Here is a 25,752-nt window from a genome sequence, read left to right as displayed (position 1 = left end):
GAGTCTTCCTTAACTCCTTTCTTTCCCTTATGTCTCACATCCAATCTACCAGGAAATTCTGTTAGCTCTAACTTCAACATCTCCATAGAATACAGCCACTTTTCACCATTGCTACCCTGGATCAAACAAACCTCATGTCTCTCCTGGACTATACAAGCACATCCTAATTCATTTTCTTTTTTTCAACACTTGCCACAAACCCACAAACCCTACTGTCTATTCTCAAAACAGCAGTCAAAGTGGTGCTTTCAAAACATAGATCATGTCACTTCTTTGTTCAAAAACCTCTTAAGACTGCCATTGTTAAAAATCGCCATATTTCTCAGAGTAGAAGCCAAAGTCCTTACGTCGACTTATAAGGTCCTATGTGATTTTTGCACCCCACGTCCTTGCCTACTGATATATCATATATTATTTATTTAGTAGGCTTATCATCTCTCTTCTCTTCTACAAGAGAGCAAGGATTTTGCTCTGTTTTATTTACTGTGTGTCTCCCACCTAGCAGACATTGGATACTCAAAAAGTATTTGCCTAACATTACAGCGGGATGTCGTGAAGTCTGGTCCTTAGAGCGTGTATATGATTCTGGGCTTCTATCATATGTGTTATGAATACCTTCACTGAAGTGAGTAAGGTGCAAGAAAATGTGAGAAATAAATTAAGAACAGCATCATTGTCACAGGCTCTTTTGTGATACTGGTTTCCCAAATGTAAAAGTTCATTCTTAATGAAATTTTTTTTCAAATGTAACATCTTTCCAAATTAGTCAGAGAAAACAAACTGACCTAATGCCAATTTTACTTTCGAATGTCAATAGAAAATCACCAGTCTGCTGCTTTAAATAGTGGGAGGAGTCAGTAATTGCCTGGGGACCCAAGGGACCAGCATTAGGTGGTGGTGACAACAGATGTTGTCTGTCACCAAGACTATTGATGGAAAACTAAATTCATCAAGATCTGAGTAAAAATTTCTAAGTCCTTTTCTCTTTTCTTCAAAATAATCCAATTTTTCTTTATAGTGCTTTAGAGTTGGCCACAAGCAGAGGTAAGTTTTGTTTCACACAGTAAATATGTTCCCAAAAAAGCTGCAGATCAACATTCCCTAAATTCACGAATGGAGAATGCATGAGGAGAGCTTACTCCTCAAAGGACCCTGAGAGGGGGGCAAAGAGAGCTCCTGCTGTGTGCTGGACTGTGCAGAGCCCCAGTTCTCCCATTTCTAAGGAGCCTCCTCACCCCTTCCGTAAAATGGGTTCATGGTATCTAACTCATAGGGTTATTGAGAAGATTATCTGGATATATATGAAAATGATGTATAAAGTATAAAGTGGTGTCTAAATATTGGTCTATGACTAAGTAGAAAAACATTTTCATAAATCAGAGTACTCTTCTGTAATAATGGGAGTAAATATGTAAATATGGGAAATAATCCTCCTATAATTTTTCCACCTTGGAAGTTTGGATTTTTCACATACCAAGCTGGGTCAGATTTCTGTTATCGTTGTTGCATTCTTGTTCTTTAACCATTCTTGCAAAAAACCACTTGTACCGCCAAAGCTATTGAAATAATTTTTTAAGAGAACTTTTAAAAAGTAAATAAATAAAAATAATCACCCTATCAGCTATGAAAACTGAAAATGTGCCTAGTCAGTTCATCATCTTGCTTCATTGGTCAATTCAAAGATCAGGTATTTCAGTCAACAACTCCTTTGATGATTTTCTGAACTGCCCAAGGCCTTCACCAAATTGCTTAAGTAGGATGGAGTTATGAATTGAGGTATGCCCTCCAAAAAGATATGTTGAAACCTAGCCCTCAGTACCTATAAGTGTGACCATATTGGAAATAAGGTCTTTGCAGATGTAATTAAGTTAAGATGAGGTCATTAGGATGGGTCCTAATCCAATACGACTGGTGTCCGTATAAGAAGAGAAGAGACACAAACTCCGATATACACAGAAGGAAGACAATGTGAAGACACATAGGGGAAACACCATGTGGTGACAGAGGCAGAGATAGGAGTGATGTGTCCACAAGCCAAGGGATGCTGAGCATCGCTGGCTACACTGGAAGCTAAGAGAAAGCATGGAACTGATCCTCCACTAGAGTCATTCTAGAGAGCACAGCCTTGCTTTCAGATTTGCTTTTAGACCTTGATTCTAGACTTCTGCCTCCAGAAGCAAGAGAGAACAAATTCTGTGTTTAACCACTCAGTTTGTGGGACTTTGTTACAGCAGCCCTAGTAAACTAATATAACCAGTTAGCTATCAATGTGCACATTTGAGGCAGGCCTGGTTACTGTGATGGAGACTACGGCTTATGTCTCTACATTTGATCAATGAACTGCCGAGTCCCTGGTCCTGGTGGAAGACCTATGTAACCTTGAAATGAGCAGTTTGGGGTGAATGTTCCTGAGTGAGCAGGTTCCCATCTTCTTTTTATATAATAACTGACTAGCAGTTTACTTCCATATAGAAACAACATTTCTATCTTTCTCTTCCAATCCTTCTGTTGTTGTTTTCTTCTTCTACCACTCTCACATTAATTGTAAATGGCTTAAAGAAATCAATTTGTTATTTTTGGTTTATTTTATAATAAATAATTTAAATAATTTAGCATTATTTTATAATGATAAATTTGCATTAGTGAAAAAGTTAAAGATGTTTATCTCAACCTCAAAACATGCTGTCAGAGGAACAGTCAGAAAGCAACTTAGCAAACTTCTAGTCCAGTGATCCACAATTCTGGCTGTACATTATAACTACATGGAGCCCTTTAAAAATACCATCACCCAGATCCCACCCCTAGTGCTTCTGATTTGATTGATACAAGGTGGGGCTTGGGCTTTGGTGTGTTTTTTTTTTTTCAATGCCCCAGATCACTGTAACTTGTAATCAGGACTGAGAACCACAGAACTGGTCCAACTCTTTCATTTTACAGAAGAGAGTGCTGAGGCCAAGGGAGGTTAGTGACTTGTCCAGATCAAACAGCCAAGCTCCCCGCCACCGCATGTGCCATGCTGACCCCACAGTAACCTGCCCCTTCTTCACCAGGATAACTCCTGGTCATGAATCACGGCTTGGCTTAATTGTCTATGCCTCTGTGGGGCCTTTTCTAACCTATCAGCCCCTAGCCTCCCAGGCCAGGTGGCAGCCTTTCCTCTGTCCCTGTAGCTTTCACAATGACTCCCTTTATCACACAGATTGATTTTTCAGGCTTTCTCTCCTCTAGACTGTGGACTCCTTTGGGGCAAGAAATAGCCATGCGGAGGGAAACTAATGGGAACTTGTTCCAAAATTCAACAAAGGAGGATTCCAAATCACTTCCAGTTTCCTAATTCATACATAATTCACACTGTCAGATTCACCTCTGCCTGTTACTAGTGTCTCTTGTTTTTTTGCTTGCATTTATTTAATAATGCTTATTGAACTTCTGATTATAAAAGTAATTCACACTCATGGTGGGGAATTTAGAAAACATTCACAATTACACAAGTAAAATAAAATTCCCACAGAATCACCACCTGAGGGCCTGTTATTGCTGTGCTTCCTCAATTGATCAAGCATTTATTGAGGACCTATCATATGCCACTTGGTGTCAGAACACTATGTTCAAGCCAGCCCTCAACCTCAGTGGCTTCACTCTCTTTATTTGTAACATAAGCTCCATGTTTGAAATTTTGTCCTCACAACAACCCCATATAGTAAGTATTATTCCCACATAAGCAAAAAGAGATTGCCTAGGTTTCTTAGCCTAGTTCCGGGATTAGCACCTAGGTCAGGCTGATGCAAAGCCTCTGCCTGCTCTATTAAAGCTGTTGAATTACCAGGCTCTAAAGGCTTGGTCAGTTCAACAGGTCAGATTCTGAGCTATGATAGTCACCATAAAAACACATGGTTAAGAAAGAGTGAGCACTGCTGTCATGGACAGCTGCACAGGTTGTGCATTGTCAACCCTGTGAGGCATCACTCATATTAAAGTCTACATGAACAGCTTCCCAGGAGCTGTGTAGTGCTATGGACTCAGGGATGAGGGTCTGCACTGAGCCGAGGACTGTGTCTCTGGGCTGAGCCTGGAACACCTGCAGGTTATGGAGCAACATGGAGGGTTAAATTGCCTCAGGTAGGCTGTCAAACCACACTGTGCACTGAGCCACGGAACTGAAATGCCACATGAACACGGGCCTTCTGAAAAGCTCTCTGAAATGCCAGGAGAGAAACAGAACAAGAGGGAGAGAGATGAAGGGTGAGCACTTCAAGGCCATTTACCTATCTCTTGGAAAACACTTCATTTGAGAGGAATTGCTAGCTGCAGGATGAGGAAGACTCTGCGGAGTGGTGGAGGATTGCTCCTTGGGCCGGCCAGCCTGCAGCAATGGCTTCAAGGCCAAGTTGAGAACTGCTTGGGAAACATCCACGCTAGTTCCTGGGCATCCTGGGGGAAGTGAATAAAGCCAAAATAGCTTTCTTCCCAGCGGTGGGGCAGGGTGACCATATCCCCATACAACTTTGGAGCAAGGAACAAAGAGCTCTTCTCATAACTCAGAAAAATCATCAGGAGAGAATTGTGAGGATGTAAAATGAGAAAACAACAAAATAAACTTGTAGGAGAGGCAGGACGCTGTTTTAATAATCAACATTGTCACCTTAACAAACCCTGGCATTTCTGTGGTGTTTGCAAAGCATTTTCATACACATTTGATCTTCCCAACCACTCTGAGATTGTTACTACTGCCACTTTACTGATGAGGAAACTCAGGGTCAGCAAGACCTGCGATATGGCCCATACCTATCAAGTGTGGCAGCCAGGGCTCCTGATAACACTTCTGAGCTCCCTTTGTAGGGGGAAACTTCAAAACTCACAGTGGGAAGATGTCCTAGGGCAGTCTTGGAAAGAATGGTTGGGAAGAAGACCTGGAAAAGGGCTGGTGACTCTCAGCTGGCTGCTCCATCTTTAATGGAGGGAATGGCCTCTTGAGCTTTCAAGATCTGACGCCTGCCTGCCCTCCAGAGTCATTACCATCTGTTACCTCTTCTTTCTGACACTCTGGACTCCTCCAAGCTTAGCCATTATGAGCTGCTACTACTCTGCTTGCCTGAAAGATTATCCTTCCAGGTTGTTCCCCTGGTTATTTCCTATTCAGCAGTTGCCTCCTCCAGGGAGCCTGTCATAATCCCCCTAAGCTGGGTACCCCTTCTCTAAGTTCCTATAGCTTCCTTTTGCATACTTCCCTCAAAGCAATCATCAATTGGCTATTTGCTTAGCTGTCTTGGTAATCTTGTCAGTGCCACCTCCAACATAGATTTACAATTAAATCATTCCACTTCTACTAGTAAAACCCTAGGCTGAGCCATCATCATCTCTCACCTGGCCACAGCCTCGCCTCAGCTCTTACCCCCTTTAGTCCGTCCTCCACATGGCTGTCAGAAAGGGCTCTCCGGGTCTAAATGACAGCATATCACTCTGCTGCTTCAAACCCTCCATTGCAGGCAGGAAAACTACAATTGGTGCACTGAATCTGGCCTGCCATGTGTTTTCATAAATAAAGTTTTATTGCAACACAGCCACGCTCATTTGTTTAAGTATGGTCTGTGGCTGCTTTTGACTATAATGGCAAATTGAATCATTGCCACAGAGACCATTTGACCTGCAGAACCCAAAATATACCTGGCCCTTTACAGAAAAATTTGCTGACTCTTACTCTATTGGCTTCCCATCTGTTTCGGTGATCCACTGTTATGTAAAAAACCAACCCAAAGCGCTCTCCCTTTTTACTTCTTCCTACCTATCTCTCATGATTGATTCTGAGGCTGTCCTGAGGATGTGGGTGCTATAAACTGAATGTTTATATCCCTCCAAAATGTATATGTTGAAATTCTAACCCCTCCTAGTGATGGTATTAGGGGGTGGAGCTTTTTGGAGGTGATACCCCATGAACAGGATAAGTATCCAGGAGGCCCCAGAGGGCATCCTTCCCCTTTTACAGTGTTGGGACACAGCCAGAAGACAGACGTCTATGAACCAGGAAGCAAGCCCTCTCCAGACACTAAATCAGCCAGTGCCTTGATCTTAGACTTCCTGCCCCCAGAACTGAAAAAAACAAAGTTCTGTTGTTTACAAAGCACCCAGTCTATGGTATTCTGTTATAGCAGCTTGTGCAGACTAGGTCGGTGGACCTAACTGAGAGCCTGCCTACGGTGTTGGGGGATCCACAGGGTTTTGATGGTACTCTGTGGTTGGGGTCTCCACACACTTCAGATACCTCTGTTAGTTCTAAGACTTCCCCAAGTGTTTGAATTTGTCCCAAGATGAGCTTGGCATGTAGCGTGGGGGCCCTTAAGGCTTATAAGGGGAGAGTTCCAGGTCCTAACAGTGAGTAGCTCTGCCCACCAATGTTTGTTGAGTGAAGAATGAACATGAGGGTCAATCCCAGCCTCACCCTGGTCAGAGATTCTCTATCCTGACCCCTGGTATGAGATCCCAGCCTTTTGGCTGCTCCCACTCCTGCTGGGCCCTTCCTTTCCTGCCCTTGCCGGATGTACCTGTCTGCCTCCTCTCTGTACGGCCCCTTGCACGGGGGATCAGTGAACTCTGCTGCTGGAAACCTTGGAAAAGGACAGCATACACACATGTACATTGTAGAAAAAGAGAATAAAATGGGTCAGAATATCACCCCAGGCCCTTGCTCCAAAAGACGAACAGTTTCTTTCTCCTTCGAAAAATCTACTCAGTAAGGCATAAAGCAGAAGAAACCTGGCAATTCTATTCGAAATAGAATCCTCTTCCTAAATTACCATATTTCCAATTAGAACCACATCTTCCCCCTGGCCTCTGCCCCCTTGCTCTCTCTTCTGTGCAAAGCTGTAGTGGGGAAATGTGGATTCCACTGATTAAAAGGAGCCTGTGATGGGCCTGCCACCAGCGAGTTCTGAAGAGACACATCCAATTAAAACAGACAACATTTTCAAAGACCCTAGTCAGCATTTCGTCTCCTCAGCACTTTCTCCAACATGTCAGTGTTACCTGTGGCAGTTCTTCTTCCCCTCCCCGCCAATATGAAATTTAGGTCAGTAACTGCATAATCCACAAAAACAACCCTGGTTGCCTCCTCTCCCTCCTCCCACCTTGGGAGTTGTATGTTTGGAAATACATAACTGGCCCAGTCATTTCCCCCCAGCAGACTTCAGGGTCTAGGGTGGGAACTCAAGCCTGGCAATGCTGGGAGGCTGATGGCACCTGTCATGAGACAGAGACTGAAACTGATGATGTGATTCAAGAATGAAATAAAGCCCAGCTCCCACCCAGGGGGCCAGCTGAGCTGTCTCGTTGTAACATTAAACTCTATACTCTACCTTGCAAATCAAGTGTGTGACCTGAGAGAGCCACTAACCCACTCAGGGCCCAGGTTTTCATCCATGAGATGGGGTGAGCTGGCTGAACCTCTACACCTCCCCTGCTGCTCTAATGCCAATACTTCTCTGCTTCCACAGAGCCTTTTGGAGGCAAATACTCTTTCTCGGGGGTAATGGGGGTGCAGTCACCCCACTAATCAGCTGAGTGTAAATCTGTGTCCACTCATTTCTGGAGTTGCCTTTGTGAGACCTGGGCAACCCCATTTCCCAGACAGAGAAATGCCACTTAGCCAAACTAGCAGAGGGAATTGGCTTCCTCCCTAAGCATCGCGCTTGCCATTGACACAGCACTGTTTTCTCAAACAGGAAAGTAAATTCTGTGCTGGGAAAAGTGAGAGACAGAGTAGGCAGGCTGGAGCCAGCCCAGGGGAAGAGGACATAGAAAATGTCTCCTCATACTCCTCCTCCCTTAAGCAGGCCTCTCCAGTGCAGAATTCCTGGCATTTATCAGAGAAAAGCTTTTCACTCTACATTTTTGTACAGTAAAAAATAAGAGAGATAGACCTAGGAACAGCCACCCTAGTTTTGTCTAAAAGACAATCTGATCGCAACTGCAGCCTGGAGAGGGCACACGGGGACACACTGGGTTAGGCTACGGCCATTCATCATCTGTTGGGTCACACTTAGCTACAGGGACACAGAGCTGGAAGGTATCTTAGGTATTATCCAGTCCAACCTCCCCAGTCTCCAGGTGAGAAAATGGGCCCAGACAGGGAAGGTGACTTGCCCTGTTCACACAAGTTACTGGGAAGAAGGCAGACCAGGTATTCCTGACTGGCAACTAAGGTACTATCCATTATCTTACAGCCTTCATACTATCCTTGTTTTCTTCTTCCCTGTTTGAGAATGAATGCAATTCAACAGGTATTTATGGAGCCCTTGCTTTGTTCCAGGCACCATGTTGGGCATTGGGAATGGAGAAATGAATGACCCAGACTATGACCTCAAGAAATTCACTGTGTCCTAGGGGAGATATTTATGTAGAGAAAGAAGTCTAGGTGAGCATGATAAACCCAGGCCAGGCCCCTCACCCGAGCTCCTGAGCAACTGCCCCTTCCTCAGTAGTTGCACTGACTGCACTGAATTATGAGTTGATTCCACTCAACCCTGAGACCCTGGAAGACAAGGGCTGGCTTATTAATTTGTGCATCCACAATGCCCACAGCAGTGTTTAATACATGGATGGTGCTTAGTAAATATTTTTGAATAAATATGTAAATGTTTCACTTAAAACATAGTAACTAGGGAAGTGATTTAACATTCCTATGATTCCGTTTCTTTATATATAAAATAAAAATAAGTATTTTCTTTTCCAACTCTCGTGGACTAGCTTGAATTAGAACTGAGGACTATAAAAGTATGTGTGTGTATATATATATATATATATAAAATATGCACACACATATAATATATATGCCTTTAAAATAATATATACATATTATTTGTATGTATATATGTTTTAAAATTAAATATACATACCTTTAAAATAATACATAGATAAACATTATTTTTAAGTGTATTGGCAGGAAGGCAGTGATGACCTGAATTGTCAAAATCCCAAAGAGAAAGAAAATGTTACCCCAACATTTGGAACCAGTTTTCCCCCTTGATATGGTTTGGCTCTGTCCCCAACCCAAATCTCATGTTGAATTGACATCCTCAATCTTGGGGAGGGGGCTGGTGGGAGATGATTGGATCATGGGGGTGGATTTCCCCCTTGCTCTTCTTGTGATTATGAGTGAGTTCTGATGAGATCTGGTTATTTTAAAGTGTGTAGCACTTCCCACTTCGCTCCCTCTCTCCTGCTCTGCCATTGAAGACGTGCTTGCTTCCCCTTCACCTTCCAACATGATTGTAAGTTTCCTGAGGCCTCCCCAGAAGCAGAAGCCTGTACAGCCCACAGAACTGTGAGCCACTTAAACATCTTTTTTAAAAAAGTAAATTACCCAGTCTCAGGTAGTTCTTTATAGCAGTGCAAGAACAGACTGATACACCCCTCAAGGTATTTTCTGACTTCTAAGAGGCAGCTAAGAGACCCAGAAACTGGGCAGAAAATGGTGGCTAAGGAGCTAAGAAGCTAAGCAGAGCTTCCAGTGGTCATTTTTTGGAAGTTAAAAATTGGGATTAAGAGCCCACCAAGGTGGAGGGACACTGGTAAACACATGGAAGGTCAACACTCCAGGAGCAATGATGAATTGGAAACAGGCTGGACATCACAAAGACTAAAGCACAGATTCAAATCAGTTCAATTCTGGAGTTGATTAACTGACTTGTCTCAATCTGGATTGCCTTCAGAAGCAGAAGCAAATCCTCTCTGGAAAAACGTAACATCATCCAGAGCCTTGAAAGGTCTCCACCATTTTCATGCAAAATTACTGGCATTCAACCTCAAATCATCAGATATACTAGATATCAAGAAGAAAGGCTGAAAACAAGAGAAAAATAGACAAGAGAAACAGACCAATAGAGGAGCCAGTTATTGGAATTATTAGACATAAATGTTAATATACAAAACAGGTATAACAATAATGGATACTGATGGCAGTGGTGGCCCATCTGGAGTGGCTGCTGTGAAGACGCTGGCTGCAGCAGGGAAGGCACAGCAGGGGCTACATGCTCTATAGAGCCCATGGGAGCCAGGAACAAGTGGGAGCCCTGTCCCCCTTTGGAATTGGCTGGGTGGGAGCCCCACCCTGCTGGGTGCAGCTACAGCCACCCAACCACGGCTGCAGACCTGGGCATCTCTGTGCTCTCAGGGGCCTGGGAACCCCCCTCAACCCCCACAGGCTTGGAAGTGCCTGCTCCTGCTGCCTGGCCTCTCCCTGCTCCCAGTGCCTGCTCTGATTTCAGAGCAAAGTTGTGGCTGAGCCCAGGTGCTATTGCGACTCAGCTGGGTGTGCACGTGCTCAGGGCAGCACTGACATGCCAGCCCCCTGCTGCCTTGGCCCCCTCCAGACTTTGGGCACCAATGAGCATGGAAGGGAGGCCAAAGGCAGGGCTTAGGGTGGCTCGGAGCAGGCCTGCAGGAACCCCTCAGCACAAACAGCCTGCATGCTGTGGACAACATGTTGTTGGCAACTTGAGGCAGACAGGCTCCTGGGCAGAAAGGGGCATGCCCCACATGATGTCCCACCTTCAAGCAAAGGATGACCTGAAACATGAGGGCTGGGCTGCCAGTTCCGGGTGGAGTCTGTGGCTGGGAGTGAGAACTTATGATGCTTTATCTGGGCCCACTCATGGCTGCCCATGGATCAGTTAGCATGTACTTACTCCCTTCTGAAGCCCACAAAAACCCCAGACTCAGCCAGACTCACAGAGATGTTGGGATGACCTGCCTGCAGATAGGAGCTAACCACTGCAGGTCTCTTTTCGGCTGAGAGCTGGATACTAGTCAGGACGACTTGCAGAAAGGAGCTACCCACTGCATGTCTCCTGAGAGCTGCTCTGTTACTCAGTGAAGCTTCCCTTTGCCTTGCTCACCCTCCAATTGTATGTATACCTCATTCTTCCTGGATGTGGGACTAGAACTCAGGACCTGCCAAATGGCAGGACTGAAGGAGCTATAACACAAACAGGGCTGAAACACTTCCCCCCGGCTCACCACATTGCAGGCAATGGAAAGAAGAAAAGAGTTGCAGCCCTTCATGGAGCTCAGACCTCGGGGGTCCCTGAGCCAGGGCTATGACACCCTCTTTGGGGCTTTGCAGTCCCTGGTGTCTCCAAGATTCCAGGCACCACTGTGTTCCCCTCATTCAGAAATGGGTGCCTGCAGTGGAAGCTGCATGTGGTACATCTGGTCCAGCTGGAGCCTCACATGGAGCCAGCACCTGTGCCAGCACCTGGAGCTGCCTTCTCTGCCACAGCAGTCAGCACGCCTGGATGTGCACAGTGGCCGGACCCCACACTCACTCGCCCACACACCGCTTGCCACTCTGCACCTGGCTTGCCCTTGGCAGGTGTGGGATCAGGGCCGATAGCGTGAGCCAAGCACAGCCTGCCAGGCTGAGTGGGTGGAACGAACCCAGTGGGTGCAAGCAATACTCAGGCAGAAGGCGCCACCAGCCACAGAGGTTTCCAGCTGGCAAAGCAACACCCCAAGGATCCCATGACACTACTAAATGTGTTAATATGTGTTTAATGCTAAGAATAATGCCTGGTGCATAGTAAATTGATATATGTGCTTGTTAAATATAAAAAATTATTTTGGAGTCATGTTCTGTTGGTGGAACATTCAATGGACACTTATTGGGTCAGGTAGGTACTATGCTAGGGTCTATGAACAAAAATAAGGGGAGGGTCCTGACTTCAAGATGCTCACAGTGGAATGAAGATAGAAATTTCTCAGCAAGGGAAGATCTTAAAGGGTTGTTCTAAAGAACAGAGAGAGAGTAATAATCAGAGGAGAAGAATATTGGGAAAATAGATATAGTTATACAGAATAGACAGGTAAATAATATGGCAGATACTGTGGCCAAAGATATGGCCAGCTGGAGTCTGACATCTCATCAAAGCCTTTGGGCATTGGTTGGGATCATCTCCCATTCCTGGGGCAGCTAGGACAGTACCCCATTTTACATGGCAGAAAACAGAGGCCCAGAAAGGTTAAGGGATTTTTCCTGGGCCAAAGAGATTTGGCATTGAGGCCAGGACAGCCTTCTGACTGCCAGCCAGTGCTCTTTCTCTTTCCTCATTACAGCACTACTTCAGAATATGTGACTCCAGGCCAAGGTGAAGGAAGACACACATAGCAAGAATCTCTCCAGTGGTTTTCTTTAATCCTCCTTGGCAGTGTGAGTCTATATTGCCTTTTCTAAGACTCAGCTTTTAAAAGGCTAAAGATTCTGATTACTTCCCAGCTGATGGTCTGCAGGTGTGAGAAACCCTGGCTGAGTCCCTGTCCAGGTAGGAACCCCTCCAGGACATTGGTGGGCAGCATGGCTTCATTCCAGGAGGCCAGATGTTAGAGCCACTGACCATCTGCAGCTCGCTCAAGTTTTGTAGAATGTGCCCACTGTCAGAAGGCCATGGGAATCACAGGCCCAGGCCCCTTGAGGTTTCCCCACTAGCTTGCTGCTTGGAGAAACGGCCAGATCATAACTGAAGATTTATGGCTCCTTTGGTTGGAAGGCTCCCATCTCTCCTGGCCCATGTGACCTTTCCTGTAGTTGTCTCCATTTGCTTTTGGCTTCTTTGCATGGAAAAAAAAAGGCTGTGCTCAGGAAGCTGTACTCCAAGGGAATAGATAGGACAGCTCAGAACAGCATCATGGCCCCACTTAACAGGATAAGAGCAGCATACCCCAGAATGACATTCGTGGAACGGTAAGCCTATTTTGAGTAGATGCCTGCTGTCTCTGTGAATGCATGAGACAGTCTCCTTGCATGGGACCAATGCCAAGTCCTTTCAGGTAGTGAAATGTCAAGCACAGGCTGTGCTGGAGGAAGCTCTCCTGGGAGGGCAGTTGGAGGCGACTCCAGAGTGGGTGGCTGGAAAGGAAAAGTCATCCTGTCTCTATTTAAGACATGACAGCAATATGAGATGGAGGAACATGAAGAATACCACAGGAGGTCACACGCATGACACACTTATGCCCCACACTCTGACATTTGTTGCTAGGGCCATGCTGGCCATGAAGTCATTACTCAAGTCAGTCTCGTTTTCTTCCTAAGCCATTGATGAAAGAGAAGAATAAAGGGCTGGAGAGCACTCCTGGCTTCAAATCTCAGCCTCCCTGGTCACCAGTGGGGTGATGTGAACCTTAACCTCTGTGAGTTTCAGTATCCAACCTGTAAAATGAGGATTATGATACCTGCCCTGACAAGTTCAGGGGATTTTTTTTGAGGGACAAAAGAGCTTGAACTTGTGTGAAAAGCACGTGGTTAACTATAAAGCAGTGATGTAGTCTCCAGATCTGCTGCCTGTTCACAAACAATGTTTCCAACTCACAGAAGGGCCTGGGCCAGAATGCAAATCAATAGTCACAAACACACTTTAGTTCAGGGGACAGTGTTTTTATAGTAAGACTTTCTCATTTAAGGATGTAATGCTAGGGCAAATTCCTCATCTCATTGTGGATCTGGACTTTGAATAGCACTGCTGTAAACACAATACGCATGGACATCTCTTGCCTTAAATTCCCTTATCCCAGGTCCCCTGCTCTCTCCTAACCCTGTCAGCCTATCCAACTGTTGAACACTTACTCATTTTTTAAGATATAGCTCAAGCATCTCCCAAGCAAGATCCCTGGAGCAGAACCAATTCCCTCTCCCTTGGGCCTCCACTGTGTGGCAATTATGAATGCAATATCTGTCCCCCAATTAGGCTGTAATGTTCTTGAGGTCATCTATGTGTTCAGAGACTGGCATAGAGGAGCTTCTCAATGCGTACTTGTCTAGTGAATGAAAGTTAAATTATACAAAGTGTTGTGTCCGCTCTGCCTATTTCTCAGGTGGGTGCCATTAAGTCTGTTGGAGCCTGAACAGCTGCCAGGTGTGGTGATTAGGATACAATCCTGCCTGAAGGCTGAGAAAGGAGCCAATAACCCTTTGAAATTTAAAGACTTTATGGAACTTGATTCATTTACCACACAATTATTAGTTACAACCATGTGGCAGGCTTGCCGTAAGGCACTGGGGATACAACTATGAATTAAATACAGTGTCTGCTCTTCAGAACATGCAATACCCAGCCTACCTGCATAGGCATATGCTTATAGAAGGTGGAGGAAGGCCTGTCTCTGGTACCTGGAAGTCCAGCATCATGTGTCCACCCCTTGAAGTTGGGTTAGGCAAGCTCTTTGTAGGCTGAGGCGTTAATAATATGGAGTGGGTCAAAGTCTTGATTTCTGAAGAATCCCTCAGAGCCTCACTTGCAGGTGGGAAAAAGGATTGCTATTTAGATGATAGGACAGAGAGGTTAGGATCAAGGAAGCGCAATCAAAAGACAGGGGTCCAGCAAGAGAGGGCTCAGCCTAGTTCTCAGGCCACAGTACCTTTCCCCCGATCTTCCTGGTTACCCCTTGTCCTATCTCTAGATGCAGCTCTTGCGTTTGGTCCCTCCTTCCTTTGGACTGCCACCATTGGTTTAGTTTACATCATTCTGGCACTTACTCAGCTCCTTTGTAACTATTGGTTTGTATGCCTGCTTCTCCTCCTTAGCTGTGCACTCCAGGAGACACAGACCGTATTTCCTTCCTTTTATCTTTGGCCCCAAAAGTGTATTTCTTGAATAAATGAATAATTATCTCCATTTATACAAATGAAGACCTAGGCTCAGAAATACTGTGCCCTCCAGACATTACAGGCTGGGTCAAGATGTGAGCTGGATCTTCTGACTCCTGCCTGGGGCTCTTTCCCTGAGGCCCAGCCACACCTGCAGGATGGCCGCAGGACCATCATTGGAACACTACTACTCTAGATCATCTTTCCTATCCTGAGAAGTAGAAACTGAGGCCTAAAAGCAGCTTATGGTCTGAAAGTTTGAAAATAATGGCAAAGTGAGGGCCTGAATTAAGTTTTCTAGTCTCTTAAGTCAGCAAATCTGGAAGTCATTCTTGACATCTCCTTCACAAGTCATCTCCTATTCAAATTGTTACAGAACCCAGCTAGGGTCCACTTGCCCAGTGCAGTAAGGCTAAACATCCACACAGAGGTTTGCAGCAGGAGAAAGGAAGGCATTTATTTTCAGGGCACCAAGCAAGGAGAACTGGGCAGCTCATGCTTAAGACTCATCCTCCCTAATGGCTTGCAAGTAAGGGCTTTTAAAGATGGGGAGGAAGAGATTACAGGCAGTCATATATCAATACACAGAGGCTATCCATTGGTTTAACCTGAAAAGTTGGAACATCTCAAAGCAGGGGCTTATAGGTCATAGGCAGATTCAAAGATTTTCTAATTTGCAATTGGCTCAGGAGACAAAGCTTTGTCTAAAAATGTGAGGTCAGAAAAGAATGCTGGTTCTTGCTCAGGGGCATAGCCTTACCTCCAGGTCCCTCAGGAAGAAATTTAGAGCAAAGAACAGAGGTCAGAGTTCAGTTCTCAGCCCTCCCTTATCTGAGACCTATGTGGCAGTGGGTCTATTTGATGGGGGCCTGGGGTTCTGCAAAACAGCTCAGGGACATAAGTTGAGTTATCTTTAGTTTTTAGAGGGAACATCTTGTGACTCTAACTTCCTTGGCTCTTGTTTTAAGCTATTATTACCTTCTTGCTTATCAAGTTGCTCATTTACTTCTCAGGGCTACATGGGTGCCTGGAATTTCCCCTGAATGAACCCAAGACTTTCCTTTATTTCCATGCTTAGAGCTGGGGACAGCAGGCCTTTAAAGGAGTCCCTACACTGTCTCAAAATTATTACTAAATCCAGTGGATTCTGCCTCTTTCATGTCTCTCATTTCTCTGTCTCCACTGTCACTGAATGAGGCCTTCAGCAGCCTCCTTCAGCCTTCTCCTGCCCCTTTGACCCCATCATTATCCTCCATACTGCAGCCAGAGTGGTCTTTCTAAAAGGAAAACCCAGGCATGCCCTTTCTTTTTTTGTCTGACTTCTCACTTCTCCAGCCTTCTTTTCAGCATTCAACCCCTAACTTAGGGGGTTTCCCCAGACTGCCTCCCCCTTGCCAGCTCCAGCCTTTAAAACCCTCTCACCCTGCTCTGGGGTCCCCAGTGTCAGTCCCAAGGCCTTGAAACCACATTTTCCTCTGACCAGTCCCTTTGGGTTAATAAACTGGTTGCTCATCTGCCTGGCTTTGATTATTATCTCAGACTCAGGCTGATGCCTCTGACAATCTCTGTGGGTTGGTCCAACAGCAGCCTCATCCCTATCTTATCCTTATCTCACTCTCTGAGTGACTCTAGCCCCTGAGTTATCAGTCTGGGTCTGATCATTTTAGCTCTCACTTGTCTGGAAGGGCTCCCAGAATGAAGGAATAAATGGCTCTCTCCACTTTCTCTCCTACTTCTTACTCAGGCCCCAGGATCCTCATCCTAGGCTGTGGTTCTTAGACAGTCCTCCTGAAGCTCCCTCACTCTATACTTATCCTATCTGAAGTGACCCATTCTCCAGAGTAATATCACCCTTCCTTTCTCTATCCCCAGACCAAAACTTCCCTCTCCAACAGGGTGGCTGATACAGAGAAAGAGTGCAGGCATGGGCCTCAGGAGGCATGGGGTGTAGTCCCAGGTCCTGTCCCTTAGTTCCTGTATTCCTGTGTAGCTCCTGTCAGTGAAAGGTTCCTCCTCCTAGAACTGAGGTGAAGCTCAGCAAGACCATAAATGTGACAGCTCTTTATATAAAAGCTCATGGCTGAGAGCAAAGCTGAAACAGTGGGAGATGGATTTCCAAGCAAGGCTTTCCTCTATCGTGATGCCCTGGGCCTGCCAGTCTTCCTGAATTGAGGACCACCAATCCACTGCTTCATTTCTGTCTTTCCAACGCCTATGCCAAAACCAGGGCTGGTGTTGCAGCCCTCCTGTTAAGAACTACTGATAGAGAAAGTCCCAGCCACAAGGCTGTACTAGGCTTACAATAAGGCATTTAGCCTTGTTTTATCTTACATGATCTTGGCAACATTTTTATGAGTCAGGCAGGGAAGGTATTAATATCTCCATTCTATACCCAAGGAAACCAAACTAAAAAATGTGGAAATACTTGTTTACAATCACAGAACTAAACTCAATGCCAGGTTTCTTGAACCTAAAGCTATATTGCTACTCCTTGTAGACCAAAGTGATATAATTGATGAGGGGGCCCCACTCCTTCAGTTTTTCCTTTCCTTCCTGCCTTCTTTCCATTTAGTGGAATACCGGGAATAAAAAGAGACAGGCTCAGGGGCATGGGACTTAATCCAAGGTAATGAAAGCTATCTTTAATAGAGACAAAGATCCCACAAAGAGCTTTGGGGCCCAGGGTAGGGAGCTGGGAGATAGGAACATGCATCTTTCAAAAGGACATATAAGCTCTATACAAACAAATGTGCATAAGGAAGAGAGCAATCACTACCTGGGAAGAATGTACTTCAATTTGCCCACTTCCTTTAGGCTGTATTCTAACTCCATGTGAAAAGCTCCTAAGGGTGACAGCGACAGGGAGGTACCCATTTTCAGCCCCCTCCTTGGAGACTGTATTGAAAAGTGGCCTTTCAGCATGGTACTGAAGGATGACTAACACCCCTCTTTTAGGCTAAATTGGAGGAATCTAGACCTGTCCCAACAGCTATGATTTAATATCCTTGGCCCTCTGTCATGCAGAAAAGATTGGGGTAGGCATGTGCAGACAGATTCAGGCAGCCCCCAGGTAGCTCTTTACATGAGCCCTAGGCACCAAAAGAAAGGAAAAGGCTCAGAATTTCTCCCTTTCCAATGAATCCCCCATAGTCTGGGCCTCTCAGCCCAGCTCCCTCCCACACACTCAGCTCCCCGCTCCTCTCTGAGAATCACCCCACCCACTGGCCCCTGGGCTTGGAACCCCATAGCCTGCCTGAGTCAGTATGCCCTACCTTCATTCATGCTTGGTTCTGAAGGGGTCCAGCGATATCAGTAGTAACCCTGAGGCAGCCACTAGCCAGCTTCACTTCATAGCTTTATCTTCAGTTTCCTCTGCCATAAAACAAGGGAAATGATTATAACTCCCCTGCTCTTCTCACAGGCCTGTTGTGAAGATAAAATGAGATAATTCAGGTGAAAGTGTCTTGCAAATTCTGAACTATAATTATGCTCACAATTATTAATATAGTAGTATGTCCACTGCCTTATTTGGGCCTTGAGATTCAGGGAATGAATCCAGGTGGGGTCTGCAGACCATTTGCAGGAAGTAACCCACAAGGGTCACGGGGATGTGCTGATGAAAATGCACTGACTGACATTTTAGGGATAGAGAGTGAAGGGGGCTGCTTTACTCTCAGAGAGGTATGTAAGGTAGCATTTCTATGTCTTCTCTTTAGAGAAAGAAAGATATAATGGAAGCTCCACTGTAATTAGTTCCCTGACCACTTCTGACAATAGCCAAACAGAAAATTCAAATCAGAACTCTCCCACCCTGGATGGTGCAGTTTGCTTTCCCAGAAACACCTGAAATCCCAGAAGGCACCAATTGTTTCTTCAATGCAAGTCTGGCTGCTCAGCAGAAGCACTAAATGGCTGGGAAGAGCCCGTGTTTCTCAGCCTCCCAGAATGGGGCCAAGAAGGAAGAGGAGGCTAAGAAATGGCCATGCCCCTGGAGTTTCATTCACAGAGCTGGGCTGATCTTAACCACTGGAACAGATTCTGTCCATACAGAATCTAAGGCTGTCAGTGTAAACGGACCTAGAAATATCCATTAGTTCCACAGCTTATGGGGCCATCTTTATGAGCCACACCAATTGGGTAGATTTAAGAACTGATTCAAAGGAGACTTAAGTTCAAATCCAAGCACTGTCACCTAGAAAAGCCTAATAAGATTCCAGGATCTAAGGTAAGATACACTGAACTCAAATTCTAACTCACGCATTTGCAAGTTATGGTATTTGGTGTAGTTTTAGATAAGAAGCCAAGTGAAAAAAGTAACAGTATTCACTTCTTTGTGGTGTTGTAAAGAATGAATGAGATAATAAATGCCTGACATGTAGAAAGTATTCAATAAATTCTTGCAGTTCTGAATTGCTTCACCTAAGAAGCTTACACCTGGGAAGGTAGATAGACAAGGCACAAGACTATAATTATTTGTCATAAGAAAATTAGTTCAATTGCCCAAGCTAGAAGCCCAGGAGTCATACTTAACTCCTCTCTGTCTCACATTCATCAAGGCCAGTAAGACAGGTCTAATGCCCAAATATCTCTCATATCTGTCCCCTTTTCAAGTTCTCTTCACCAATCAAGCCATTATAATATGCAATATATATTGCAATACTAGCCTCTTTATTCAACAAAGACATGCATGCCTGACAATTAGAGTTCATCATGTGAGATAACCAGTGATTCCAGAAGGAACCAAACAATGAGGTTCTGAGCACCATTGTCCTTGGTAAATGTATCATTTCAAATAGATGATTAAAGCTACTGAGCATGGCTTGGAGATCCCTTTAACTAGTGATATAAGAAACCCTTCATGATCTGGTCCTTGTCACTCTGTGTGGTAATTTACACATTTATCAAACAGAAGTATTTGCTGTTTCTTAGACAATCCATGCTCTCTGTTTCTCTCTTTGCATATGCTATTTCCTCTGCCTGATACCTTTCATCTTTTCCTTTGGGAAAACACTAATAGCCCTTTGGGCTCAGCTGAAGTGTCCCTTCCTCTGGGAAGTTCACTTTGGCTTCACCTACCCCCAAATCAAGAAGAGATTAGGTGCGCCTCTGCTAAGCTCCTGGGACATCCTTTTAATTCTTTCACAGCACTTGTCACACTCAGTTGCCATCAGCTCTCTACTTGTCAGTCTCTCCCACTGCAGATGATGAGTGTTTTGAGGACAAAGACATCTTAACAACCCTTTGTGTACCTGCACTCAAAGCCATGCCAAACACATGAACAGGTGATGTCAACATGTCTCATTAAATGACTGAACTTTGGGGAGAGCATATCAGGTCTTCTAGAGTTCCTGCAAAGGGCTGTCTTTGTGAACTGTGTTGCAGCCTCTGCCGATTTTTTTTTTTTTTTTTTTTTGAGATAGAGTCTCACCCTGTCACCCAGGCTGGAGGGCAGTGGTGCGATCTTGGCTCACTGCAACTTCTGCCTCCCGGGTTCAAGTGATTCTCCTGCCTCAGCCTCCGGAGTTGCTGGGATTACAGGTGCATGCTGCCATGCCTGGTTAATTTTTTGTATCTTTAGTAAAGACGGGGTTTCACCATGTTGGCCAGGCTGGTCTCAAACTCCTGACCTCATGATCCACCCACCTTGGCTTCCCAAAGTGCTGCAATTACAGGCATGAGCCACTGCGCCCGGTCACCTCTGCTGATTTTTATAAACAGGGTTCAGTGGGCAACAGCAACCAAGTGTGAGTTTACAGCCAAATCAGGGGTTGAACTGACTCAAGGCTGCAGTTCAGTATTTGTAAAATTAGGTCTATTTCTGATTTGTCCCTATGATTGGGAATAGCTCTTGATTTGGCAAGTGAAAGCCTAGGTGCTTTCTAGATTACCTCCTGCTCAGCATGGTGAGACTGCTGAAGCTCTGCTTAAGCCAGCTTCTTATCAAATGCTTTCTGCTTGGTTTAGCAGCATGACTACGTGCTACTTATGCATAGACAAATGTTTTGAGAAGAAAAATATCTCCTATTATTATACTCACTTCTTTGTGCTGCCTTCTCTCTTAATCCCTCTCTCCTTTGGTAACTCTGAGCTCCAATTATGCCCAAACCTCTGCTTAGCCACCACTTTCTGCTTGGCAGCTTAATGTCTCATCCTAAACTGATTATAAGCCAGCAAATTCTTCGAGAAGGAAAGGAGCATAGAATGTCAGGCTAGGCTCACCTCAATGAGTTTCCTTTTCTCTCAGACACCTTACTTGGCCCCTCAAGTCCTGGCTTCCACTGGTAACACTCTAATGCCTTCGACCATTTTTAAAATCCAGCTTTTCTGTTGTTTGTTTGTTAATAGGAGGTTTGGTCTGTTGTAAATTAGTCTGATGCAACTGACACAGCTGAAAGTAAAGTCAGTTGTTTCTCTTAAAAAATCCACATAATGGCCGGGCGCGGTGGCTCACGCCTGTAATCCCAGCACTTTGGGAGGCTGAGGCAGGCGGATCACGAACAGATCGAGACCATCCTGGCTAACACGGTGAACCTCCGTCTCCACTAAAAACAAAAATTTAGCCGGGCGTGGTGGCGGGCGCCTGTAGTCCCAGCGACTCCGGAGGCTGGGACAGAAGAATGGCGTGAACCCGGGAGGCGGAGCTTGCAGTGAGCCGAGATCACGCCACTGCACTCCAGCCTGGGCGTCAGAGCCAGAGTCCGTCTCAAAAAAAAAAAAAAAAAAAAAAATCCACATAAAGGTTTTTACCTGAAGAGAAATTCTAGTTAGGTCTTAAGATGATAAAAATGCAGCTGAATCACATAGTAAAGGTTCAGTATGAAGCAAATTCAGTCATATACACCTAGGGTTAGAGAGGGAGAACAACCATTTAAATATTGTGGGAAAATCTTCTAACCACTCTATTTAATGAAGATATGCTTCTGATTATCAGATAGGAGACATAAATCTTTTGTTCCCTCAGTCAAGTGCAAACTACTTGCCATGCTGAATGTGATTCTAGAATAAAAAAAGACAGAACAATGTTTACACAACATGACCCCCACAAGCCAGTTTTTTCATCTTGTGTTTTACTTCTGTACAGTTTGTAAGTGTTGGCTTGGACTTAATGAAAATGGTATTTCAATTTCCAACATGATACCTTTATAAAAGAGTTTCAATGCTATTTTGAATTCTATGCAATTTTCACCTTGCACGCTAACTCTCAAGGTCTACCTGTGTGTCCATGTAACTCTACCCATGGGGCACCCATTTTTCTGCTCTAATTACCTTGCAGTCCCTCTGCTGAAGCAAAGAACTTTTATGGGAGAAGGGTCATCATGCCCTTCTATGAAGAGTATGAGATGAGAGCCACCCTCAGGAATAAAAGGAGAGGACAAAAATCCAAAGGCATTTTCTGTTTCCATGTCAACATGGAGCCAGAGGCTGAGAAAAACAACTGAAAGACACCTTAATTTTTGTTAATCTCTCACATTTATCTTTTTGATGTTTTCTGCCTGCTTTCATTGGGTGATTAAAATTTTTAAAGGCCTCTTTGGATGAAAGGAGAAACTCAAGGTTTGGGTAGTAGCAGTTCTGAAGAGCATCAGTAGCTAACTGAGTGTCTGGGGCCTGTAAGGAGGAGGGAAAAGAAGGAAACCTCAGCAGTAAGCCTGGGCTTCATCAGGTGGTACCTTGATACCTGTGCATTTATATTATAATCCTATAAATATGTACTTAAAAAAAATTTGATAAGCTGTTTCAGATGGGAGCAACAACTTTATGCATGTTATAAGAGAAATTTTGCTTTTCTCTTGAGAGGGAGGCAGGAGAAAAATGAGAGAATCATGGAGGGGATGGGTAGGGCAGATGGTGAGAAAGCCAGCAAGATGGAGAGAGGATAGGACAACATAACTGGAAGGACCTCTGCTACTCCATGCGAAGGTTTGCTGAAGATCATGTTTGGTAGTATTCCCTTTAAAGCTCTTGTATTAGTTTGCTAAATCTGCCATAACAAAGTGCCACAAACTGGGTGGTTTAAACAACAGAACTTTATTTTATTGTCAGGACGTGACATCAGTAAGATGGCAAAATAGGAGTTCACCCACTCATATTCCTCAATAACAGACTTGCTTATGCAGAAGAAAGAAACTCGGCCAGGCACAGTGGCTCACGCCTGTAATCCCAGCACTTTGGGAGGCCGAGGCAGGTGGATCATGAGGTCAGGAGATCGAGACCATCCTGGCTAACATGGTGAAACCCCATCACTATTAAAAAATACAAAAAAATAGCTGGGTGTGGTGACAGGCGCCTGCAGCCCCAGCTACTCAGGAGGCTGAGGCAGGAGAATGGTGTGAACGCAGGAGGCAGAGCTTGCAGTGAGCCAAGATCGAGCCACTGCACTCCAGCCTGGGTGACAGGGCAAGACTCTATCTCAAAAAAAAAAAAAAAAAAGAAGAATTAGTGAACTCAAGTACAGGTCAATTGGAATTAACCCATTAGAGGAACAAAAAGCAAAGGAAAACACTGAAAAAGAGTGAAGAAAGCATAAGGGATCTACCCAACACCATCAAACATTTGCGTATATAAATTATGCGATTACTCAAAGAAGAAGAGTGAGGAAAAGGGACAGAAAACTTATTTAAAGAAATACTGCCTGAGAGGCCAGGTGTGACGGCTCATGCCTGTAATCCCAGGAATTTGGGATGCTCAGGTGGGAAGATTGCTTGAGGCTAGGAGTTCAAGACCAGCACAGGAAACATAGCAAAAAATTACAAACAAATAATGAAAGAATATTTAAATAATAATGATAATAAAAGAAATCCTATTGGAAAAGCTTCAAAATCTTGGGAGGGACATATACATACAGATTCAGTAAGCTCAAAGGACCCCAAGCAAGATAAATTAAGAAAATAACACTCTGAGATACATTATAATCAAATTGTCAAAAGTCAAAGACAATCTTGAAAGTAGCAAAGGAGAAGAAATTCATTACACATAAAATATCCACCATAAAGCTATCCAGATTTTTCAACAGAAACCTTGCAAGCCAGAGGGAGTGGAATGACATATTCAAAGTGCTAAAAGAAAAACAATGCCAACCAAGAATTCTATACTTAGCAAATCTATCCCTCAGAAGTGAAGGAGAGACAAAGAAATTCTAAGACAAACAAAAGTGGAAGGAGTTTATCACCATGAGTGCCCTTAAAAGAAATGCTAAAGAAAGTTTTTTGAGTTAAAGCAAAAGAATAGGTAGCAATATGAAAATATATGAAAGCATAAAATTCACTAGTAAAGGTAAATACATATAAAATTTAGAATACTCCAATACTGTGAAGGTGTTGTGTAAATCCCTCTTAACTCTAGGATAAGATTTAAAGAGACAAATGCATGAAAAACAGTGATAAACTTCTGATTAATAGATACACAATAAAATAGAGATAAATGGCATCAATAGTATAAAATGTAAGGGAGAGAAGTAAAAGTTTAGAGTCTTTGCATGTGATTGAAGCTAAGGTACTATCAGCTTAAATTAGGATATTATAATTACAAGATATTTTGTATAATCCTCATGATAACAATAAAGAAAAAACCTCTTGGCTCATGCCTGTAATCCCAGCACTTTGGAAAGCCTAGGTGGGTGGATCACTAGAGGCCAGGAGTTCAAGACCAGCCTGGCCAACATGGCGAAATCCTGTCTCCACTAAAAATACAAAAATTAGGCCAGGTGCAGTGGCTCATGCCTGTAATCTCAGCACTTTGGGAGGCCAAGGCAGGCAGATAACGAGGTCAGAAGTTCGAGACTAGCCTGGCCAACATGGTGAAACCCTAATCTCTACTAAAAATACAAAAATTAGCCAAACGTGGAGGTGGGCGCCTGTAATCCCAGTTACTCAGGAGGCCGAGGCAGGAGAATGGCTTGAACCTGGGAGGTGGAGGTTGCAGTGAGCTGAGATCGTGCCACTGCACTTCAGTCTGAGCAACAGAGCAAGACTCCATCTCAAAAAAACACAAACAGCAACAACCCTCCCCCACTCCCAAATTAGCTGGGCATAGTGGTACATGTCTGTAATCCCAGCTACTTTGATGGCTGAGGCATGAGAATCACTTGAACCTGGGAGGTGGAGGTTGCAGTGAGCCAAGGTCACACCACTGCACTCTAGCCTGGGTGACGGAGTGAGACTCTGTCTCAAAAAAACAAAAAACAAAGAAGAAAGAAGGAAGAAAGAAAGAAAAAGAAAGAAAGAAAGAAAGAAAGAAAGAAAGAAAGAAAGAAAGAAAGAAAAGAACGAACCTCTGATGGACACACTAAAGATAAAGAAATCAAAGCATGCCACTACAAAAAAATACAAGAAGTTACAAAGAAAGACAACAAAATTGGAAGAGAAGAACAAAAGAACTATATAACAGTCAGTAAAATATTAACAAAATACCAGAAGTCCTTACTTATCAATAATTACTTTAAATGTAATGGATTAAATTCTCCAATAAAAAGACACGGAGTGGATGAATGGATAAAATAAAAACCAAGATCTAACAATATGATACCTAGAAGAGACCCACTGTAGCCTGAAAAACATACTAAGACTGAGAGTAAGTATTGTAAAAAGATATTCCAGGCAAATGGTATCTAAAATAGAGCAGGGGTGGCTATGCTTCTATCAGAAAAAGTTGACTTTAAGTAAAACACTGTATAAAGAGATAAAGGTCTTTATATTATGATAGAGGTCAATATATCAAGAGGATATAACAATTTTAAATATATATGCATCCAACATCAAAACACCTAAATACAAGAAGGAAGTATTCATAGATCTGAAGGGCGAGATAGACTGCAACAAAATAATAGTAGCAGACTTCCATAATCCACTTTCAACAATGTACAGGTCATCAACACAGAAAATCAATAAGAAAACAGAGTACCTGAACAATACCTTAGACCAAATAGACCTAACATACATGTATATAAAATATTCTATCCCAGAGCAACAAAATACACATTCTTCTCAAGCACAGAACATTCTCCAGAATAGATGATATGTTAGTGAGCAAAACAAGTCTTAACAAATTTAAGAATATTAAAATCATATCAAGTATATTACCTAGCCATAATTGAGTAAAACTAGAAACCAGTTACAAAAGAACTT

The 25,752-nt window shown here is 44.0% G+C and overlaps 1 protein-coding gene across 1 annotated transcript in view; it reads right to left on the bottom strand.

Annotated features, from left to right (window-relative positions):
* MRE11 (MRE11 homolog, double strand break repair nuclease) overlaps positions 1–25,752 on the bottom strand; it is a 336,343-nt gene that overhangs the window by 257,734 nt on the left and 52,857 nt on the right. Inside the window, exons 2-3 of the mRNA XM_030794530.1 lie at positions 17,902–18,052; positions 14,103–14,299 (exon numbers count right to left, since the gene is read on the bottom strand). The gene's annotated coding sequence lies outside the window, so the exon portion shown is untranslated. The remainder of the gene's footprint in view (positions 1–14,102; positions 14,300–17,901; positions 18,053–25,752) is intronic.

This window comes from Nomascus leucogenys, chromosome 15 (genome assembly GCF_006542625.1).
Source record: "Nomascus leucogenys isolate Asia chromosome 15, Asia_NLE_v1, whole genome shotgun sequence".
In the NCBI taxonomy this organism is placed as follows: Eukaryota; Metazoa; Chordata; class Mammalia; order Primates; family Hylobatidae; genus Nomascus; species Nomascus leucogenys.
Note: the sequence above shows the minus strand (reverse complement) of the source record. Positions and strands in the feature narration are given on the sequence as shown.